General features: G+C 38.1%; 1 protein-coding gene across 4 annotated transcripts in view; it reads right to left on the bottom strand.

Annotated features, from left to right (window-relative positions):
• Nucleotides 1-18842, bottom strand: part of LOC150083382 (tyrosine-protein kinase CSK-like) — a 262341-nt gene that overhangs the window by 93913 nt on the left and 149586 nt on the right. The window lies entirely within an intron of this gene.

Below are 18842 nucleotides of genomic sequence, written 5' to 3'. Positions count from 1 at the left end.
TTTTCTAGTCACACAGACTCAGCTGGTTGAGATGCTGAGGCTTTTGCAGTTACTAATGACCTTGCACAGATTGTTCATTTACCTATCAGAATACTAAACAATCCTAACCACATAGCCAACACACTTCATCTTTTTCTCACAAACAACCCTTCTAAGTATGCCTGTTGATGTGAGAAGTCTTCTAGGTACCTCAGATCACAACTTCATGATGGTCTCTTCTCCAGTGGGCCATTCTCACCTCATGTTTGGCATTACAAGAATGCAAAATGGGATGATCCACATTTCTTCTTTTCCTTGGTCAGATTACTGTTTCGAATATTTTTTAAATGTTTGCTTAGACCATGTCAGTGAAATTATTGTTTACAGACATGAAATCCTTTATTCCACACTTCACCTTACAATCTCATCCTTTATCGAAACCTGTTTTCCAATAATGTGCTAAGGCTGTTTTAAGATAAGAATGTTGCAAATCTCAATTGGCTTGTATCCAAATCTCCAGGTTAATTTTCTGCCTAGACCACAGCAATTATTAATCAGTCCAAACTAGACTTCGAATAGGCTAAGAGTAGAAAACTTGCTTCTTGTCCAAATTGTAGTGAAGCATTCTGGTCTCTTGCCAAAGCTATTGGCTGCATCTGTTGTCCATCTCTATTCCCACCTCTGTCAAAAACCAGATGGTTCTATTGCCACTTCAGCCAAATATAAAGATGACCTGCAAGCATTCTACTTTTCTTCCAACTCATGTATTGAGTTGGAAGAAACCCACCACCTACCACCATTCTCAGTACACTCCATTCAAAGCCTCCTGTGGTCTTCTCTCAAAAGAATGCTAGGATTTTGAAAAATCTTGATGTTAAGAAAGCTCCAGTTCTTGATAGTATTTCTCCAACTTGTTCTCAAAACCTGTTCTCCAGATCTTACTCCAGTTCTGTTTCACCTTTTTTTCACTCCCTTATTCCAAAAGGTGTTTTCTCTTCTGTTTGGAAATTTGCTCATATCCATTCAGTTCCCAAAAAGGGTGACAAATCCCTCCAATCCAAATATTGTCCCATTGCACTCTTACTAAGGTAATGGAGAAATTAATTAACCGCCAACTAAACTATTTAGAAACCTTTCGTCAGATCAATGATTGCCAGCATGGAATCCGTTAGTGTAGATCCACTGGTGATATTCTGGTATACATATTATTCATCTATGGACGAATTCAATGGAAAAGTTTGGTGAAACTCAAGCAGTTGCTCGACATTTCAAAGGCTTCTGATTGTGTTTGGTATAAAGGTCTTCTAAACAAGCTTACATCTTATGGTTTGCCAACTGCTTTTTCCCAGTTTTCTCTCTGACTGCTCACTGTGGGTAATGGCAGATGGCTCTGTCTTTTGACATCATTACTAATGCTGCTGTTTCCCAAGGTTCGGTTCTTTCTCCCACGCCTTTTCTTTTCTATATTAATGACCTTCTTCCACTAACCAGAAATCCTATCCATAGTTTTGCTAAAAAGCACATTGCATTCCACCTTCCCTGAGAAACCTTGACCTCCACAAGCAACTTGTGCAGGGCAAGGTTTCAAATGTCCACTACCAATTCCTTAAATTGCTGATCTCCAGGTAGTGGGGGCAAAGATAATTTAATTGATTTCAATCCTTTATAAATTCAGCTTGTCATATGTCTCACAAAAAAAGGATTCTTCTGCTCCTATGCTTATCTTTGATGATACTCTGATTTCTACACAAGGTCATATCTCTCTATTGGGGTTGACCCTGACTTCTAATCTCTCTCTCTCTTGGCATAAACATCATGGGCAAAAGTTGATGATGTAGAGCAGATATCATATTTTAAGGGGACAAAGGGTGATATTGTTGTACATGTTGGCACCAATGACATTAACAGTAGGAGATCTGCAGATTCACTTAACAAGTAGAAGTTGAAAAAAAAGTCATGAGTAAGGGTTAAATTTGACAGTGTCTGCAATTCTGGCCAAACACCATAGAAGAGAGTATATGAGGAGAGCCTTATCAATCAATACAGACCTGGAGAGATTGTGCAAGGCTCACATGGTATAATTTTGGTCAGCGTGATCTGTGCTTATTAGCAGAAGAGACTGCTTCTACAGGAATACAAATATACACTTATATAGAAAGGGTGCAAAAATATTTGCTGATGCTATCGAGGCAGTGTTCGATGGTTTGGAAAACTGTTACCTTGGGAGGGGGGGGGTTTCACAGACTAATAGATTAACAGTAGCCACAGGCAGAGGTGAAAGTGATTCTTGCACTTCTATTGGAATTAGCAGCAGCCTGGAAAGCAAGTTGCATGGGATTTCAAAAAAAGCTGGGAGTCATCATGGAACAAGTAAATACATAGGCTGTGCTAGGATTACTAAGAGTAGTAGTAGTAGCGGTGGCATTTGATGCAAGAAAGCAAGTGTATGAGCTTATGCAGCATCAGCCCAAAAAAAAAAAAAAAAAAAAAAAAAATCACACCATTCCCTTCAAATGCCTGTCCAGTTCCTCCTTAAATTTATTCAACCTATCAACTTCCACAACGACAGATGGAAGTTTGTTCCAGCAATTAACCACCCGCTGGCTAAAGGCAAATTTCAGCACATCTAATCTACATCTGTCTTTTCTTAATTTGAATTTATGCCCCCTTAGGATCGTAATCGAAACAAGTGGAAGGATCCCATCAGAATTCAGCGTGCTAAACCCATTCAAGGCCTTATACACCTCAATCAGATCACTGCGCAAGTGCCTAGCCTCCAGCCACTGCAATTTGCAGAACTTAAGCCTCTCTTGATAAGAGGATCCCTTCATTTCCCTCACCAATCTTGTTGCCCTTCTCTGTACACGCTCAAGTAAATCTACATCCTTCCTAAAATGAAGCCGCCAGACCTGTACGCAGTACTCAAGGCGTGGCCTGACCATTGCATTATACAGAGGGATAATCACCTCCTTTTCCCTGCTAGCAAAATTCCTATATATCATTGACAAAACCCCATGACCTGCCCTGGCAGCCTGTCTGCATTGCTCAGAAAACTTCATATCTGATTGCACAATTACTCCCAAGTCTTTTCATTTTCTACCACCTTAAGTGTAGTACCACACAGTTGGTACGTTTCTCTGGGGTTACTTCTACCCATATGCAGTACTTTGCATTTGTCAAGGTTAAACTTCAGTTGCCACTTCTTAGCCCATCTGCCCAAATTATCTAGATCCTGTTGCAGTAGCACACTGCCATTACTGTCATTAACAACCCTGCCAACCTTTGTATCATCTGCAAACTTCGAAATTAAGCCTGATATACCTTCATCAATATCATTGATAAATATACAAAACAACAGTGGACCCAACACCGAACCCTGTGGGACTACACTAATAACATTAGTCCACGAAGAGCAGCACCCACTGATTACCACCCTCTGTCTTCTCCCATTTAACCATTGTAGCAACTTACCCTTAATACCATTCTGCTCCAATTTGTACAATAGTCTTCCATGCGCAACAGTGTCAAAAGCTTTCCTGAAATCCAAATATATGATATCAAAATTATTTTTTGCATCCAGTTCCTTTGTAACCACATCATAATATCCTATCAAATTTGTCAGACAAGACTTTCCCTTAACAAACCCAATGCTGTGTCTGAATTATTGCTGCAGTCTTGTCTAGATGATCCTGCAATGCATCTTTAACTAGTAACTCCATTATTTTACCCGGAACAGAAGTTAAACTAACTGGTCTGTAATTACTCGTGTCACCCTTCGATCCCCCTTTGTGAATTGGGGATACATTTGCACATCTCCAGTCCGTGGGAACCTCCCCTGAGTCCAAGGACGCTCTCATAATTATGGCTAAGGGTTTGCTTAGTTGCTTTGCCGCCTCCTTTAATATAACTGGATAGATCCCATCCACCCCAGGTGCCTTTCTTATGTTTAACTTCAACAATTTCTCCTCCACTTTGCTTTCAGTTATTACAAAATCATTAAGTATCCTGCTACAATTTGATAACCTTCTGCCATTTTCAAACCTTAATAATTCTTCATGTGTGAATGTAGACGCAAAATACTCATTCAGTTTGATTGCTATCTGAGCAGGATCATCAACAGTCGAACCATCGATATCAAGTGGACCAATCAGATTCATTCCCTTCCTTTTAGAGTTCATATAAGTAAATAAATCCTTGCTGTTTTTCTTAGCATCTTTTGCCCAAGATTTCTCGTAACCTGCCTTTGCCTGCCTAACCACCTTTGTCACCTGATTACAGACTAGCTTATATCTGCCATAGGCTTCTGAGTTGCTTGGTAATTTATATGCATCCCATGCATTTTTCTTCTCTATTACGAGTCTCATTAGTTCATTAGATAACCATTTAGATCTAAACCTTGAACAATATTTCTTAATAGGTATGAAACGTTTAGTAGCTTCCACGATTAATTCCTTGAATGCTTCCCACTTAGAATTTACTGTTGGTAACAACGTCAGTTGATCCCATGTACAGAATTTAAAAACTGTCTGAGACCATTGTACTCACCTTTACAGAAACAAAAATCCTTTCCTTTACCCCTGATGGTAATTATATCATTAAGTAAATCCCACATCAGTACACTGTGATCACTGCCACCTAGTGGTTCCTTTATTTGCAAATGCTTAATACACAAATGATCACCGCTGATAATTAGATCAAGAGTTTTACCCTCTCTGGTTGCCTCTCGAACATGCTGCTGCAGAAAACAATCATCCAATAAATCCACAAAAGTCTTACTAGTGTGTGAGTGACCAACCCACAAGTTCCAGTCAATATCTGGGAAGTTAAAATCCCCCATTATGTAAGGATTGTAAAATTGGCGCATGGGGAGTTCAATGTGTACAGAAAGGATAGTTAGGATAGAAAGATAGGGGGGTTATGCTGTTAATTAATAAACACAAAATCTAAGGCAGTGCATCTAGTTGACATAGGTGGTCAGTGCAATGTTGAGTCAGTTTGATGTGACATAAGCACTGGGAAAGCAAAAATGGGAGTAGGATTGTGATGACTACTGACTAGCACAATGAACTGTACAGAGAAACAGAATGGGCCAGTAAATCAGAATGTCTTATAATTGGCGATTTTAACTTCCCAGATATTGACTAGAACTTGTGGGTTGGTCACTTGCACACCAGTAAAACTTTTGTGAATATATTGGATGAATGTTTTCTACAGCATGTTCGAGAGGGAGTAATACTCCAGTTACTTCGGAGTTTGAGTGTTGGCATTCGAGGTGAGCGGACGCGCTTAGTCAGGGCTCCTCAGTTAAGTGGCTTACTTTTGGATAGTGCTTTTAAATATTTGATTTATTTAGATATTGTTGGATTATTTTGTTATAGGTTTTCCTGTAACAGTTTGATTTTAATAATATTATAGGTATAATTTTTTAAGTTAACTTTCATTGATATTTATTTAATTTTATAATGGTAGTTACGAGATCTGCCTTAAACACGTCACAGGTTATCGTGACTCACACAGAAATAGCTGATGGCGATTTACGGATGAGTCATGATTTAATCCGTTGTGGAACCTGTGGAATGTTTTCCAAGGTCGACCTGGTGACTAATCCTATCTCACCTGAGAATTATTTTCTTTGTGATCGATGTAAGGAGTGCACCGATCTTAAATTACAATTTGGTGCACTGATGGAACAATTTGAGTCGCTGAAAAGACGGGTGCTTGCCCTCGAGAATAATGCATCTGGGAGCTCGTCAGGGACTCAAGACTCCGGCAATCTACCAAGTGATGCACACCCGATTCGAGCCTCAAAACAGAAAAACCAAGTGCAAACTACTCTGGTTAAAAAGGACATTGTTTTATTAGGAGACTCCATTGTCAGGGAAATGGGGAATATTTTTTGTAATAAGGATAGGTGGAGTAGAACCAGGGTATGTCTGCCTGGAGCAACTAATGATGATGTCACCAACACATTGTCAGATTTTAAAGGGGGTAAAGAGAATATTATTATTCATGTCGGGACTAATGATATTAAACGTACACGATCTGACAATTTGTTGGAAAAATACAGGACCATGCTGAGGAAATGTCGCGAGCTAGGCCATAATGTCTATGTGTCTGCAATTCTGCCCAGACACGCTAGGAGGGATTATATGTTAAGAGCCTTGTGGATTAACTCAAGACTTGAAGGAATCTGCAAGGCTTTAGGGGGGAAATTTCTATCAGCATGGCCCACACTTGTAGGTAGAACGAATTTGTTTTGTAGAGATGGGATACACTTAAACAAAGGCGGTGCAAACGTTTTTGCCAGTATTATTGAGGGTACCTTAAAGGTTCAGGGAAACTGCTAGTTAGGGGGGGATGTGGGTAATACTGACACGCGTTTATCTGATAATATGTCAATGTAACTCTTGCACATACCTTAAGAGTTCTTATCTGTTACCCCAACTGGATGTATTATCTAGATGTTCTGAGGGCAGAGACGTTTCACGTGAGTGGGTAGCTAATATCAGGGAAGAGAGCCTAAAAAACTTCAAGGGTTGTGTTAGGGTTGTTAAATATACAAGAACAGTAAATCTTAATTGTTTATACAGTAACGTTAGAAGTGTCATCGATAAAATGAGCGAATTCAAACTGCTGGTTAAAACAAGTAACGCGGACATAATAGGACTTACAGAGACGTAGTGCCACCCGGAAATTGGGGATGAGTTTCAGTACGGCTTGTATAATGTATTTAGGAAGGATAGGGTAGATAGAAGGGGTGGTGGGGTAATGCTTCTTATCAGAAGCAGCCTGAGTGCGACAATAGCTTTCCTGGATTCAGACATTTTACATGCTAGTATAGAGTCTGTATGGTGTGAGATAGTTGGAAACAAAGGTATAATGCGAGTAGGAGTAATCTACAGACCATGATTACGACGAAAGCCTCTACATGCAAATGGAATGGGCAAGTAAGCGTCAATGCCTTATCATGGGCGATTTCAATTTGCCTCTAATTGATTGGAGTAAATGGGAAAGAAACTCGACACGGGGAACAAAATTTTTAAATCAACTAGATGACTGTTATTTGTATCGACATGTCAGGGAAAGTACTTGAGAAAAGAATATCCTAGACCTCATCATCACCCATGAATCAGATGACATAACAGGGCTGACAGTAGAGGAACCAGTAGCAGGAAGTGATCACGGAGTTCTACGGTGGATGATGACGAGAGAGGTAGCAGAAGTAAAAGGCAAAGGAATGGGTTTTAATTTCAGAAAAGGAAATTACGATACCTCAAGGTACTACATGGCCTCTATTAACTGGGTAGATATTGTGCAGAAAAAGAATACATTTGAACTGTGGTACGCTTTTAAAACATTAATCACAGATGCCTTGAATGCGTATATACCATTAAAAAAATACTCCACGATGAGGGTTCAAAGTTGGATGAATAGTGAAGTTGCCTCATTACTTGAGCAGAAAAAGGTGGCATGGAAAGGTTAGAGCAATAAAAAGTACTGAAGCCTATAACAGCTACAAGGTGATGTGTAACAGAGCCACAGAAAGGGTTTGGCAGGCAAAGACAGTTTGAGAAATCACTAGCAAACAGAGCAAAGAGGGGGGATAAAGAATTCTTCACATATATAAATGCCAAGAAGAGAAGGACAAACCAGATTGGACCTTTACGTAAGGGAAAGGAAATAGTATTAAATACACCAGCTGCCGTTGCAGATGAACTCAACAGTTATTTTCCATCGATGTTTACAAATGAAAAGCCTTTTGTGGCAATGGGAAATTGTGGGAGCGAAGTTAAAAAATATGTAATTAACGATATTGAAATTTCGCAAGATTATTTAATGAAAAAACTTTCAAGCCTACAGACCAGTAAGGCTCCTGGCGTTTACTGAATATACCCTATAATCTTAAGGGAGGCGGCAAGCAAGTGCATTGAACCACTGAGGCTAATTATGCAAACATCACTAGATTCTGGGGAGATTCCCTTGGATTGGAAAAGTGCAAATGTATCTCTCATACATAAGGGTGGCTCTAAAAGTGAAGTCGGAAATTATCGATCTGTCAATCTGACTTCAGTAGTAGGGAAAATCATGGAGGCAATGATCAAGGGTGGAATTCAGGATCATTTGGATCGAATTGAAATTCTCAAGGATACTCAGCATCGTTTTGTAAAGGGAAAATCATGTTTAACAAATCTGGTTCGCTATTTCGAAAGGGTCACTCACGAGCTGGATTTAGGGAATAATTTCGACATTGTTTATTTAGATTTCAGCAAAGTTTTTGACTCAGTGCCACATGAGCGGTTGCTTTATAAGCTGGAACAGGTTGGAATCACAGGGAAAATCCTTAGATGGATAGAAGGATGGCTTCAGGGCAGGAGGCAGAGGGTTGTGATAAATGGCTATTCCTCAGATTGGGTTGATGTAAGAAGTGGGGTTCCCCAAGGATCGGTATTAGGACCACTGTTGTTTTTAATTTTCATAAACGACATTGATGAAGGGATAGAGGGCGTGATGTCTAAATTTGCAGATGATATTAAAATTGGTAGAGTAGTTAATGATCACCGTCAAGCTGAGCTTCTTCAGAGAGACCTAGATAGACTTCAGGAATGGTCAGAAAAATGGCAGCTATGCTTTAATCCAACAAAGTGTAAGGTATTACACCTGGGAAACAGTAATCCCAAAATAACTTATTCACTTGGTGGAGTTCAACTAAACCCAGTACTGGAGGAAAGGGACTTGGGTGTTAAGATACGGTCAGACATGAAATTCTCTGAGCATTGTAAACAGGTTGCTAGGAAGGCCCATGGTGTTCTATCGATGATCTATCGAACTTTTGAAAGTAGAGATAGGGACGTGATAATCCCATTATATAAGTCTTTCAATTAGACCACACTTGGAACACTGTGTTAAAGTATGGAGATCGCACCTAAAGAAAGACATCGAGCTTCTTGAAAGGGTGCAAAGACGGTAACTCGCCTGGTGAGATCGGCAAAAGGGCGTCCTTATGAAGAAAGACTTCGAATATGTGGGCTGCAGAGTTTGGAAACCAGACACCTTAGAGGAGATTTGATTGAGGTGTTTAAGGCTCTGAGAGGCATCAGTAAAATGAATGAGGATGAAATTTTCAAGATTATAAATGATGCTAGAAATAGGGGACATAAATTCAAGTTACGGGGGAATTGGATTGCAGGGAGTTTAATTTCAGCCAGCGAGTTATAAATTACTGGAATAAGTTGCCTACATGGTTGGTAGAGGCTGACAGTTTGGGGAAATTCAAAGGTCACCTGGATAGTACTTTCGGGTAATGGAAGCACATAGGATGATAGGTTTAATTTCCTCTTTTTTATTAATTATTATTATTTATTTTTTTTAATGTATTTTGTTTTTATCATTGTTTTGTTCTGAGTTTTTTTTTTTTTTTTTTGGCTGGTGCAGCATAAGCCATAGGCTTTCTTGCACCATGCAGCCATTACTAATACTAATATGTACCAGAGGGAGTAATACTCTTGTTCTGATTAACATCAGTGATTATTCATGCATTAAGAATCTGCAGATAAAAGAACCACTTAGTGGCAGTGATCACAGTGTACTGATGAGCAATTTACTTAGGATGAAACTACCATCAGGGATGAAATGAAAGGTTGTTGCTTTCATAAAGGTAACTCTACAGTGGGCTGAGACAATTTTTTAAATTCTATACAGTGGGACCAAATGATGAAGTTATAAACAGCAAATTATAAATTGTAAGGTACTAGGCTTTACATACCAACAAAGAAATACAGTTCAAGGTTTAGGCCCAAATGGATGTCAAATGAACTAATGAAACTTGTGGCAGAGAAGAAAAATACATATGATGCAAATAAATTATCAGGCGACATAGAAGCCTATAGTAGATATAAGCTGGTCTGTTTAAGCCAGTCTACAGTCTCTAGTTTTTAAGCTAGTCTACATTTCAAGGGTACAGCTCTAAAACAGTATTTGCAACCCGGCCACTAGTTAGTACACCGGACCGAACCTATTGGCAACTCTCTAGGAGGCTTCTGGATCAGCTAGTATATAATCTTGCTACCTCTACTCTGCCAGATAGTGACTGGAGGGAGTCCAAGTACTGTGTATGTGGGGGGGGGTATTGTCGAGGCCACATTATGTCAAGGATCTGGATATATTCTTACCATGTGTACACCATATCTAAAAATTTCATTACTTCATACAGCATGTCCCCCTCCAACCTTTTTCTTACTATTGAATACAGCGTGAATTGTCAAACTAATAGAGTAAGCTTACCTGCAAAAAGATCTAAACCTCCCAAACACCTAGTTCATTTCACAAATAGACATGGTCTCAATTCTAATCTCAACAGTGTCCATTTCCACTTGCAGTCTGCCAAACCCCATATACTTTTTCTGATAGAAACTCAGTTATTGGTTGATTCAACCACTGCTCATCTCGGTTGCCCAAATTATTCACTGTATGATTCTTTTCGCCTCAAATGTGGTACTTGTGCATATGTCCATTCCGATATTCCCTGTCAGAGACTTGGTAATTTGGAATCTCCTCTTTTCGATCTTCTCTGGCTTAAAATCTCTCTACCTCATTGTGTAAAATTCATCTGTTGTGTCTACTGTTCTCCTAACTCCACTAATCACTTGGAGCTCTTTGATTTCCTCTCTTTCCAATTTGACTTTCTCCAGTCCAACTTTCCTAACAGTGAGGTAATTTTCCTTGGTGATTTTAACATTCACAACTCCAGCTGGCTTCCGTTTTCTAGTCACACCGACCCAGCTGGTCAAGATGCTGAAGCTTTTGCAATTACTAATAAACTTGCACAGATTGTTCATTTACCTACAAGAATACCAGACAATCCTAACCATGCAGCCAACATGCTTGATCTTTTTCTTCAAACAATCCTCCTAAGTACACAGTTTAAGTGAGTGGTCCTTTAGGCACCTCAGATCACAACTTTGTGATTATCTCTTCTCCAATGGAGCCTTTATCTCATGGCTATTCCCAACATCATATTGTTTAGCATTACAAGAATGCAAAATGGGATGACTTGCGAGATTTCTTTTCTTCTTTTCCTTGGTCGGATTACTGTTTCCAAAACTTCTGATGTCAACGTTTGTTCAGTTCGTGTCAGTGAAATTATTCTTGAAGGAATGGAATCCTTTGTTCCACACTCCACTTTAAAATCTCATCCTTTATCTAAACCTTGGTTGTCCAATAAATGTGCTAAGGCTGTTCAAGAGAAGAATATTGCATATTGTAATTGACTTGTTTCCAAATCTTCAGTTTCATTTTCTGCCTACACCAAAGCTTGCAACAATTGTAAAGCAGTTATTAATCAGTCCAAACTAGATTTTGAACAGGCTAAGAGTAGAAAACTTGCTCCTTGCCCTAATGGTAGCCGAACATTCTGGTCTCTGGCCAAAGCTATTGGCCGCAACTTTTGCCCATCTCTGCTCCCAACTCTGTCAAAACCAGTTGGTTCTGTTGACACTTCAGCCAAGGATAAAGCTGACCTGCTAGCATTCCATTTTTCTTCCAAATCCTGTATTAATGATCTTGGTAAAACGCCTCCTACCATTCCCAACACGTTCCATTCAATGCCTCCTGTGGTCTTCCGTCAGAAGGATTTTTTGACGACTCTTAGTGCTAAGAAAGCTCCAGGTCCTGATGGTATTTCTTCACTTGTTCTCAAAACCTGCGTTCCTGAACTTACTCCTGTTCTTTGCCAGCTTTTTTTCATTATCTTATTCCAAAGGTGTTTTTCCTTCTGCTTGGAAATTTGCTCACATCCAGCTATTTCCTAAAAAGGGTCACAAATCCCTCCATCTAATTATCGTCCAAATTGCAATTACTTCTGCTCTTTTTAAAGTAATGGAGAAATCAATTAACCGCCAACTCTTAAACTATCTAGAAACCTTCTGCCTGATCAACAATCACCAGTATGGATTCCATCAGTGTCGTTCTTATGGTGATATTCTTGCTTATGTTACCCATTTATGGACAAATTCAATGGAAAAGTTTGGTGAAACACAAGCAGTTGCTCTTGACATCTCAAAGGCTTTCGATCATGTTTGGCATAGAGGTCTCCTAAAACAGCTTCCATCTTATGGTTTGCCAACTGTTTTTTGTAATTGGTTATCCAGTTTTCTCTCTGATCGCTCACTGAGGGTGATGGCTCTCTATCTTATAACTTTTCCACTAATGCTGGTGTCCCCCAAGGTTCAATTCTTTCCCCCACTCTTTTGCTCTTGTATATTAATGACCTTCTTCCATTGACTGGAAATGCTATCCATAGTTTTGCTGACGACAGCACATTGCATTCCATTTTGGGAAACCTTGCCCTGCTCCATGAGCTTCAACTTCTTGAATATCTGCTACCAATTTCTTAAATGCCGATCTCCAGGTAATTCCCCAGTGGGGCAAAGACAACTTAGTTGATTTCAATCCTTCTAAAACTCAGGCTTGTCTTATATCTCACAAAAATGATTCTTCTGCTCCTATGCTTATCTTTGGTGACACTCCAATTTCTAAGCAAAATGATATCTCTTTTTGGGGATTACCCTGACTTCTAATCTCTCTTGGTCCAAGCACATTACAAATATTGCTTCCTCTGCATCTAAAAAGCTTGGTTTTCTCTTACGCTCTCAGCGTAACTTTTCTTCCAAACAGCTGTTCACTTTGTACAAATCGCAAATCTGCCCTACCATGGAACATTGTTCCCACATCTGGGGCGGTGCCTCCAAAACCTTTCTCAGGCTTCTAGATTCCATTCAAAAGAGGGCAGTTAGGTTAATTAATGACTCATCTCTTAATCTCTCCACTCTCTGTCTCATAGATGTACTGTTTCTGCTGCATGCCTTTTCTACAGATACTTCCATGGTCACTGTTCTTCTGAATTGGCTTCTATAATTCCCGCTCTCTCTTTCAAAACAGTCCAAACACGTGCCGCCACCAGCCAACATCCATTTACTGTCCAACTTCAAACTCACAGAACCAACTTTTCATCTTCCTCGTTTATTCATTCAACTACCGTTTTCTGGAAAAAACCTTCCTTCATACGTATTTCCTGAAAATTACAGTCTACAGAAGTTCAAGTCTAATGTCAACAAATATCTTCTTTCATCTTCTCAACCTCCAACCCAAGAACGGTACTAAGTGCTATAGGTTCTAATACCTCTCATGTTTTCATTAAAAAAAAAAAAAAGAAAAACAGCAAAGGCTTCTTTACTTATATAAATGCTAGAAAGAAGGGAATATATCAGATTGATCCAACTGATATCGATGGTTTGACTGTTAATGATCCTGCTCAGGTAGCTGACAAGCTAAATGATTATTTTGCATCTACATTCACACATGAGGAGTTATTCAAGGAGGGGAATGCCAGAAGTTTATCAAACTCTAACAGGGAGTTAAATGATTTTGTAATAACTGAGAGCAAAGTAGAGGAGAAATTGTTGTAGTTAAACATAAGAAAGGCACTTGGGGAGGATGGGATCTATCCAGTTATATTAAAGGAGGCAGCAAAGGAAGTAAGCAAACCCTTAGCCATAATTATGAGAGCATCCTTGCACTTAGGGGAAGACCCCAAGGACTGGAGATGTGCAAATGTATCTCCAATTCATAAAGGGAGGGATCAAAGGGTGACACGAGTAATTAGACTTTTAGTTTAACTTTTTTTCTGGGGAAAATAATGGAGTTGCTGGTTAAAAGAGCATTGCAAGATCATCTAGACAAAACTGCAGTTATAGTTCAGACACAGCATGGATTTGTGAAGTGGAGGTCTTGTCTGACCAAACTGATTGGAAACTATGATGTGGGACCTGGATGCAAGGACCTGGATGCAAAAAATAATTCTGATATCATATATTTGGATTTCAGGAAGACTTTTGATACTGCTGTACATGGAAGCCCACTGTATAAATTAGAGCAGTATGGCATTAAGGGTAAGTTGCTGCAATGTATAAAGGGATGGTTGAGTGGAAGAAGACAAGAGAGTGGTAATCAATGGACACTGCTCTTCAAGGACTAAGGGGGGTGTTATTAGTGGAGTCTTCCAGAGTTCGGTGTTGGGCCTATTGTTCTTTACTGTATTTATCGGTGATATTGATGAAGGTATATCACAGTTAATGTCAAAGTTTGCAGATGATACACAAAGGTTGGCAGGGTTGTTAATAACAGTAATGACAGTACGCTACCGCAGCAGGATCAAAAAAAGTTGGCAGATGGGCTGAGAGGTGGCAACTAAAGTTTAACACTGACAAATTTTAAGTAATGCATATGGATAGCAATAACCCCACACTAATGTACCAACTATGTGGTACTACACTAAGGGTAGTGGAGAATTAAAGGACCCTGGGGGTAATTGTGCAGTCATATATGAAGTTTTCTAACAAACTACAAGAGTAGCTCATGGTGTGTTGTCAATGATATACAGGAATTTTGCTAACAGGAATAAGGAGGCGAATGTCCCCTTGCATAAGGCAATGGTCAGGCCACACCTTGAGTACTACATTCAGATCTGGAGGCCTCATTTTAGGAAGGATGTAGAGTTGCAAGAACGGGTACAGAGAAGGGCAACAAGATTGGCGAGAGGCAAAGAGGGGTGCTCTTACCAAGAGAGGCTTAAGTTCTGCAAGTTGCAGCATGTGGAGACTAGGCACCTGCGAGGTGATCTGATTGAAGACTGAAGTGTATAAGGCCTTGAATGGTTTGATCAAGCTTAATGCTGATGGAATTCTTCCTCTTATTCAGATTCTGCACCTGAGGGGGCATAAATTGAAATTTAGGAAACAGTTGTGCAGAAATTTGCTTAAGCCAGCGGGTGACTGATTGCTGGAACAAACTTCCATTGGTCGTTGTGGAAGTGGACAGCTAAAATAAATTAAAGGAAGAACTGGACAAACTTTTAGAGTGAATGGATGGGTGAAATGGGAAGGTTTTTTTTTTTTTTTTTTGCTGATGCTGTATAAGTTTGTTTTCTTGCATCATTTGCCTCTTCTAATGCTAAAAAGTGGGTTTTCTCTTTTGCTCTTAACATTACTATTCTTCCAAACAGCTGTCCACTTGGTACAAACGTGGTTGACGCATTATAGCCTAGAGTGCTGTTGTGCCAGTAAAACCAAACTAAAATTCAGTACAAATTGCAAATCCACCCTACCATAAAATATTGTTCTCACATCTGGGATCGCACCCCCAAAACCTCTTTCAGGCTTCTCGATTCCATTCAAAAGAAGGCAGTTCGATTAGTTAATGGCTGATCTCTAACAAAGTCTCTCCACTCTGACTCACAAACATTCTGTTTCTGCTGCATGCCTTTTCTATAGATTCTTCCATGGGCACTATTCTTGTTAATTGTTTTCTATAATTCCCGCTCTCTCTTCCAAACCAGTCCAAACATGTGCCGCAATCAGTCAACATCTTTTTACTGTCCAACTAAAAACTCACAGAACTAACTTTTCTTCCTCCTCATTTATTCATTCAACTTCTGTTTTCTGGAACAACTTCCCTTTATATGTATTTCCTGAAAATTACAACCCAGGGAAATTCAAATGTAATATTAATGAGTATCTTCTTTCATTTTCTCAATCCATGCATGGATTGAGAAAATGAAAATCAAATACTATAGGTTCTAATACCTCTCATGCTTGGTGTTCTCATAAAAAAAAAATTGGGTTATACTCAGAAGAGCAAATCTCTGGGGTGTAAATACTTTTATTACAGAGTTCACTGTTCTCTTACATCAAGCAACAGATGCACGGGTGAGAAGGGGGACAAACAGGCATTCATATAACATTTAAAGATTGCACATCCCTTTATTCCCTAATCCACTCTAATAATTCTTCTGAGACATATATTTTAATCTTATTTTTTAAACACGTTTTATGTTCAATAACAACTCCTCTGCACAATTTCCAATACTTTACTTTAGACACGTACTGTAAGGAAACTTCTTGGCTTCTACCAACTGGACATCTGCTCATACTGAGCCTAATTTCAGTAGCATACAGTTTTAAAATATTTCTAGTTGCTAGCTTATTCCATTTTTGAAACCTTTCCAATATAATCCCAACCATGTTTCTTAATTCAGATCTGGAATTTTCATATATAACAAAAACCAAGTCATCTGTGTAAACAAACGACAACCCCATTTGCATCAAAATTTAAGAACTCGTCAAATACTATAATCCCAGCTAAAAGACTGAAGTTTGATACTTGTAGGCACCCTTGTTCAAATTTTCTATACACTTTGTTCTTCTATTCTGTTATCAAAATAATTTCTGAAAATTGAGTCTAACTTACTCGAACATTCTGCAATTTAATTATTTTTCAAGATATTTCCCCTTCAAAAGAGGAATTGGTGGTGGCAAGTTCAAATGCATTTAAAAAATGTTCCCAGAAGATTTATGAATAATCTTATAAGTGTAGCTGCTCTAGGCAATTAGCACATACAGACCTTGATATTCCTCCATATATTTCATAACTTGAAGACTTCAATTCCCTTTTTAAAACAAAATTGTCTCTTAAAAGCAAGACCAGATGCATTATACTTAGGCATCGACCTATTTATTCATCAGTCTTTCTAAAATTTTCCCTATAAAAGAAGCAAAAAAGTAAAACTATAGGACACCACGAGCCTGAATCAGCCAAAAACTTCTCACATCCTTTCAACAAGATTTATAACAAAGCAGATTTCCAAGGTAAGATTTCCAGTAGGTAACACAGTTAATAAGGAGCCATATGCACAAGTTTTGGACTTGTTGGTAAAAAAAAAAAAAAAAAAAAAAATACCAAGAACAGAATTAGTTTTGAGAAAAAGAGAGCCATTTCTTTTTTGCATGGCACCACTAGGCCACATTCTAGGCTGATTATCAAGGAATTTCCTCTGATTTATCTCCGTCACTCTATTACTTATAACTAAAAATGAAATTCAGGAATAAGCTGAAAGAACAACAATTTGACAGTGCAGATTTCATCAAAAGAAATGTGTGACAAAGGAAATGGTGGAGGTCAGTTCAAAATGCAATTTAAAAATGTTTCCAGGAACTTTGAGTGGCCTCATGAGTGTGTGTATGTAGTTGCTCTATGCAATTATTTCAAAAAAATATTGAAATCTTGAAATCTTATTTTTTATTTTTAAATTCTAGCACCTGGTTTTCTATAAATTGAATGAGTAATGGAACTTAAGTTTCAAACCTTGTACATATTTGATATATATCTACTGTTATTTATATTTTAAATATAGCTTCTTGCAATACCAGATTATTATTCTTACTATTCTCTAATATGTATATATTCACACACTAACTGGAATTGTCATCCAATACCTCTTTTAAAATAAACAATAATAAAGAAAAGAAATCATTTTACATAATTACTCAAACAAAACAAACAGTATCTACTTTTTTGTAGCAACAGCATCAATCAACAAACAGGAAGAACCATACTTGTTTACACAAAAAAAAAAAATTGCAACAGCTAAGGTGATGCAAGGGCTGTCAGGCCCATTCCATGTATAATTTAATTCTTGGAAAACAATAATGTTTCACTTCCAAACTAAGGAAAGAGTACAGATAATTAGCAAAGTAGTTAGTCACAGCCACTGATCGTGAACCAGTGATTAATGTACAATAATTATTTTGCTGAGGGGTCAGACCACATGCCACTCCTGCTGGATAAAGGTGGTATGTATGAAGCATTTTCACGAAGTTTAAAGAAATCCATAGTGTGGGTGCATGTGTATGCATGAAACTGAGTTGACCTAACCTTCTGTAAAGAAATTTTGAAAACAAAACTAAAGTGGAAACCTAAATAAAGCTCCCGCACTATATGCAGAAGCTTTATCCAGATGATTATGATCAATGGACAGAGTGTTTTGAAATCACAACTGGATGGCTGGCTGATAGGACTTCTTACTGAATATTAACTGATCAACACAAGCCATTTTTCACAAAGGAGGCTTCATTAACAGGCATAACAGCCATTACTGAGGGCCACATGATTTATAAAAAACAGTACAGATGAGCCAAAGCTACCCCAAAGTGAAAGTATAATGTGTGAGATGATATAACAGAATTTTTGGCCCATACTTTATTAGAAAATATGATTTCTTTTCCTAAAGTCAATATTGCCTAAATGCAAAAGAAGTGGCTATCCAGGAAAGTGCTCCTCAGCACTTCACTATTCCTGTGTGAAAAAAAGGCTCAACGTTAATTTCCATAACAGAGTTAAATTAACTCTCACTCTGATCCCAATGGATTTTTTCTTTTGGGGTTAGGACCAAAGAAAAAGTTCACGAACCAAGTCCTATTGATTAACCACAGGAAATTTAAGGAACTGGCCTGTAGAACTGATGTATATTTTCAAATTCAGCAGAAATTTTAGTAATCATACTAAGAATTTGACAATGCTGTTGCCTAAGTTGAGATTTTTATATGCAGAGTTAATGGAATAAAATTGTCTAACAAGTTTTGCTTGAATATATATTATCTTTCATAAATCTTTCATAAAAAATAAATTCTAATAAATCTTTCATAAAAAATTTATTAAATAAAAGATTTAATCAGGCAAAGTTTGTCTCCAACGGTACCTTTCTAAAAATAATTGGTAATTTTAAAATCACCTGCAGAAATAGCATATGAATGGATAATCAAAAAAGAGAAAATTAATAAATTAATTTTCTCTTTAAGAAAATTAACATTATTATAAATGTTAATAATTTGCGAATAATACGTTCATGTAATAATATAAACATTAATAATATGTGAATATACGTTCATGTAATAATATAAATGTTAATAATACATGTTTTCAGAAGCAACTATAAAATAAGTAGAATTACATTATTAAAACAAAATCCCTTG

Source organism: Mastigoproctus giganteus, chromosome 7 (genome assembly GCF_048544385.1).
Source record: "Mastigoproctus giganteus isolate SK-2022 chromosome 7, ASM4854438v1, whole genome shotgun sequence".
NCBI lineage: Eukaryota > Metazoa > Arthropoda > Arachnida > Uropygi > Thelyphonidae > Mastigoproctus > Mastigoproctus giganteus.
Note: the sequence above shows the minus strand (reverse complement) of the source record. Positions and strands in the feature narration are given on the sequence as shown.